General features: G+C 40.2%; 1 long non-coding RNA gene across 1 annotated transcript; it reads right to left on the minus strand.

The window, feature by feature from the left end:
* Positions 1-1,074: 1,074 nt before the first annotated feature.
* LOC138445360 (uncharacterized) lies at positions 1,075-4,499 on the minus strand. The gene is made up of 4 exons (XR_011258824.1): positions 4,426-4,499; positions 2,513-2,718; positions 2,123-2,186; positions 1,075-1,843 (listed from the first exon to the last, which is right to left on the minus strand). It is a non-coding gene; the product is annotated as an uncharacterized lncRNA (long non-coding RNA).
* Between the last annotated feature and the right edge of the window lie 1,144 nt (positions 4,500-5,643).

The following is a 5,643-nucleotide window of genomic DNA, read 5'->3' on the forward strand; positions in this document are numbered from 1 at the left end:
CTGAGATAAGTCAACTGCATATTCTTTTATTTAGGTCAGAAGCAGCAAGTCTGAATGAATCAATGTAACCTTCTGTATTTATCTACATTTTATTATTGTGTTTCTCAGTTGCAAAGACTGAATCGGTATGATCATTTTCCTAGAGGTGGTATCCTTCACAATGTAGTTCAGGAAACCGGGACAAAATCAAGGGAATTAATTTCTTTATTGTATTTTGTACTAAATTAGGAAAGAACTCTGCTCCATGTTACTAATTGCAAATAATTTTCTATTAGGTGTCTTATTTTTATTTATGTTACAAATATAGTCCCTTTGACTATTAAGTGGGCTTTGAAGGTGTGACCAAGACTAAGGTAGCATCACACTGGGGACACTGATTGTGATGGTTAATTTCATGTGTCCATTTGGTGAGGATACGCTATCCTGACACTTGGTCAAACATTATTCTAGACATTTCTGTGAATGTTTTTTTTAAAGTGAGAATAACATTTAAATCACTAGACTTTGGGTAAAGCATATTACTCTCTTTAATGTAAGTAGGCCTCATCCAACAAGTTGAAGGCTTTAATCGAAAAAGACTGACCTCTTAGGAAGAAAGGCAATTCAGCCAGCAGAGAGCCAGTGGCCTTGAATTGCAGTTCCTGCCTAGGTCTGCATTTTCTGGCCTACATTGCAGATTTTGGACTTGCCAGCCTCCAAAACAGCATGAGGCAATGCTTTAAAATGAATCTCTCTCTCTTGTTCTCTTATATAGATCAGAAGAGATAAAAAACAGAAGAGGTAATATATATAGTGTAAATATCTATATACTTATAGATCTAATTTATATGGTAAATTATATACATAATGATCTATATTACATAAACTTTTAATATATTTTTATACAAAATTTTTAATATATCTCTTGTTGGTTTCATTTCTCTGGAGAGTCCTAATACAAGTGACTCTTTCTCCTATTTCATCAGTGAAAACTGAATAGTCTCAAGGAGTAATGCCAAGCAGACATCTTTGCTTTGCTGATCTGCTTTCATAATGTGCTACAATATATCAAACACCAGAGGAAACCACTGGTTTAAAACCAGGAATAAATTTCAATTTATTTATTTAAAAATTAGGCATTTCTGCTGTGGAGCAAGTATTTGCATGTATACTGACCAATATTCTTTTCTTTAAGTTGACTAGTGTTTATTCACTGCAGTTTTTCTTTCCTTCCTGCAGTTCCAGCGATGATTATGGTTGTAAACGTTCTTGCAGTTTGAGTTGCGACTATGAGTGTCCCAACTGCAGTTTAGATAACAGAACAGACCCACTGACGATGCCATCCTTCTATCAGGAACTTGTTTCCCAAGTGGTTGTCCCCTTCATGCTTGCACCGTAACTTCGCTTTTACAGTTGGAAGTAAACAAATGCAGGGAGGATGGGGTAGGGGGTGGCCAAGAGGGGCAGTTCATCCTGGACAGTTGTTGTGATGTTGGGCAGAGTATATTCTAAGCTTGATGGTGGCAATACAAGTGCTTTTAACTTAATATAAGTGCTTTTTTTTAACTTCCTCACCCCATGCCACAAGGTGAGATAAAATAGACAGGAGCAGAACCAGGCAGAGGCAACATATGATTTCCTATTACCCCTTCCCTCCCCTCCGGACTCATCATTTTGTAATGACTTCCATGTTTAAAAACATGTGAGTTCCTTCCCAGGGCTCATATTCTCCCAGTTCCCCTGGGTGGTGCAAGCCTTTCCCCTGCTTCCCAGACAGCCTGTCTTCTTTGCGTGCCTGTGTGCTCACTGTCTATTGTTCCGGGCTCAGCAGGACTGACAGGCAGGTTCAGTGGAAAATCTAGAACTGAACAAGATAATGGATCACTAATTACTTACAGGCACACCCCAGAGATATTGCAGGTTTGGTTCCAGACCATTAATTGAATATTGCAATGAAGTGAGTCACAAGAATGTTTTGGTTTCCCGGTGTATATAAAAGTCATGTTTACACTATACTGTTAAGTGTGCAATAGCATTACGTCTAAAAATACAATATACATACTTTAACTTAAAAATACTTTATTGCTAACCATCATCTGTGCCTTTGGTGGGTTGTATTCTTTTCACTGTTGGAAAATCTTACCTCCGTGTTGATGGCTTCTGATCAGGGCAGTGGTTGTTGAAGAGTGGAGTGACTATGTCAATTTCTTAAAATAAGAAAAAAAATGAAGTTGGTTATATTGAGTGACTCCTGCTTTCATGAACAATTTCTCTGTAGAAGGTAATGTTCTTTGATATCATTTTCCCATAGTGGAGTTTCTTTCATAATTACTCAGTCCTCTCCAAGGACCTGCCTGCTAATGCAGGAGACATGAGATATGCAGCTTCAATCCCTTGGTTGGGAAGATCCCCTGGAGAAGAGAACGGCTACCCTCTCCAGTATTGTTGCCTGGAGAATCCCATGGACAGAGGAGCCTGGTGGGGCTACAGTCCATAGGGTCACAAAGAATCAGACACAACTGAAGCAACTTACCACACACACACTCAAACCCCATGCTCCTTTATCAACTGATTTCATGTAATATTTTAAATCCTTTGTTGTCATTTCAACGATATTTTCAGCATCTTCACCAGGAGTAGTTTCCTCCTCAAGAGTCCACTTTGCACGCAGAGCAGCCCACTCGTTATTTCTTTGGAATGCATCACCACAAAGTTTCAGTTTGTAAAAAAATGCAGTATCTGTAAAAGGATAATAAAGCGAATGGCTGTGATATGTTTTCAGACTTCTGATGATTGCAATTACCCTAATCACTTATTGTCAAGGAGCTCTTGTGTGTATCACAGTATATATCCATGTCCACAGACTGCAAGGGTATCTTTAAAAATATCTCTAGGGTTGTTTGTAGAGTGATCTTATATTTTTTCATCCACACCAGAACTTTTTCAAGAGTAAAAGGAGGCATTATTAATAATTATTCGAGACAAACCAGCTTGTGCAGATATCTGGTTACCAGGCACTAAATTTTCCTGCTTTCTCCACCACTGGGCAAATTGCTCTTAATAATACCATAAGCTGCTCTGCGAAAAGGAGGTGTGTAGGTGTGTGTGTTAGGCCCTCAGTCATGTCCGACTCTTTGAGATCCCATGGACTATAGCCTACCAGATTCCTCTGTCCATGGAATTCTCCAGGTCAGAATACTGGAATGGGTAGCCATTCCCTTCTTCAGGGGATCTTCCTGACCCAGGGATCAAACCCAAATCTCCTGCATTGCAGGTGGACTCGTTACTGTCTGAGCTATCGGGAAAGCCCGAGAAGGAGGTACTGTGGTTTTTTATATCTAAGCACCTAACCATCTTATGCTTAGAACTGTTCAAATAAAAGATAAATTGTGATTTCAAAGCCTGTATGTGCAAAACATGGACCTTAGTAGTATTCACAGAGCAGGGTTCTGACCCAGAAACCAGTCTTTACCTAGAAAAAGCTCAGGCAGGGTGAAATTACACTTAAATATAGTTCGGTACCCAGTGGAGAAAGGGAGGGTGGATGGGAAAGCCCGCTACGCGGCGCGCCTGTAAAGGTCAGCTCCTTCCCAGGCAGCTTCCATCTGCTAGCTCTACGGCCTCACTTTCTGCTTGCGAAGAGCTCACTGTGTAGCCCAAGCAAATTAAAAGGTGGAATAAAATGTGTTTAAAATAAAATTAGCTTTCATTTCATGAGGAATAGATAGTATCTCACCCTTCTAGAAGAAATGAGGGGTTGGAGAGCATGTCAGGGAATCAAACTCAAGATGAGATTGAGATTCAGCCTCAAAGACACTAGGAATTTGTCTTAACCAATACAGAGGGAGGAGAGACCACTTCCTTTTTTAGTTTCTGGTTTCTTTCACAACCTTGATGGTTAGGGGATTGTTTACCTTGTGAAATGCCTTTTGCATAATCTGCTCTGGAAGGCATTTTGTTTATGGTCTGATACTGTCCCAGCTTTTTCACAGTCAGTCTTGCTTTTATTTTTTTCTTGTTTTGTTTTTCTTCTCTTCTTTCCTCTCTCTCTCTGTCTCTCTTTCTTTCTGTCTGTCTAACATAAAACACTGGCTGTTCTCTCTCTGTAGCCTTTTCTCTCTCCCTACTCCACCCCTCCTTCTCTCCTGTCTCCACTCTCAAAATTGGTTTCAATAGCAACAGATTAAGAGCAGACATCTATTTTGGGCTTCTCAGGTAGCACTAGTGGTAAAGAACCTGTCTGCCAATGCAGGAGAGGTAAGAGACACAGGTTCGATCCCTGGGTTGAGAAGATCCCCGGGAGGAGGAAATGGCAACCCACCCCAGGGCTTCCCTCATAGCTCAGTTGGTAAAGAGTCTGCCTGCAATGTAGGAGACCCCAGCTCAATTCCTGGGTTGGGAAGATCCCCTGGAGAAGGGAAAGGCTACCCACTCCAGTATTCTTACCTAGAGAATCCCATGGACAGAGGAACTTGGTAGGCTACAGTCCATAGGGTCGCAGAGTCAGACATGAATGAAGTGACTTAGCATGTACGCAAGCATCTATTTAGGGCTTCCCTGGTGGCTCAGTGGTGAAGAATAATCTGCCTGCCAATGAGGAAGGCACAGGTTCAATCCCTGGGTCAGGAAGATGGCAATGGCAACCCACTCCAGTGTACTTGCTGGGAGAATCCCATGGGCAGAGGAGCCTGGTGAGCTACAGTCCATGGGGTTGCAAAAATGCCAGACATGACTTAGTGACTAAACAGCAACAAAGCATCCTTTTATTTAAGAGTAATGGAATAAAGATCAACCCCTCTAAGTTATGTATAAAGATATGTTTGTCAATATTTTATTTAAAGTATCTTATACAAAGAAGATTTTGAAGGACCCTAAGAATTTTCATCAAGAAGCTAGTGAGTTTTGGTTGTATAGCACAATGAATAAGTTTTAGAAGTAGACCAACCTTTCAGTCAGTTCCCAAAATGTCATTCTGATTCTTTTTCTTTGCCTGATATGTGAGCCAATTAACTTCCATTAAGACATATTCTGAGCAAAGTGTTTTTGTTTCCACTGGAAATAATATGTCTATTGATAGTCATTTGAATTTAAATACACTATTTTAAAACATGTTTTAATATAGTGTCCTGGGAAATTTTTTGTGATCTTAAACAATCCTTTTTGGTAGAATAGACAAATAATTTTTCCTTCTAAACAGTATTATAACATATTCTTGTGAAGTATGGACAGAACCGTGGAAAATTATTTTCTAAAGATGCTTATATATTTTAGCTCTTGATAAAGAAACTTTTTCTTTATTTGATTGCCTGTCTAGAAGGTGATGGACAGGGAAGCCTAGCATACTACAGTCCATGGGGTCGCAAAGAGTCAGACACGACAGAGCGACTGAACTGAACTGAACTAGAAGATATCTGCAACTTATTTTTTTCTTTTTGTTTTCTTTTTGTTGTTCACTCTGTACTTTTTCTTTCTGGAGACCCAACCCATTACCCACTCCTCATTCATCCAAGGTCAAGGTAGCAGTTACCTAGGCCAGATCAGTCAAGACTCCTTCACACAGCAAACAGTTCAAGGGTGGGCAAGGAATTCTTATTGTCAAGAGGAGAGGTGCTCTCTTTCACTGGGACCTACAGCCATAAAGATAATGGAGTCTAGAGTGGCGTG

Source organism: Ovis canadensis, chromosome 8, assembly GCF_042477335.2.
Source record: "Ovis canadensis isolate MfBH-ARS-UI-01 breed Bighorn chromosome 8, ARS-UI_OviCan_v2, whole genome shotgun sequence".
Lineage (NCBI taxonomy): Eukaryota > Metazoa > Chordata > Mammalia > Artiodactyla > Bovidae > Ovis > Ovis canadensis.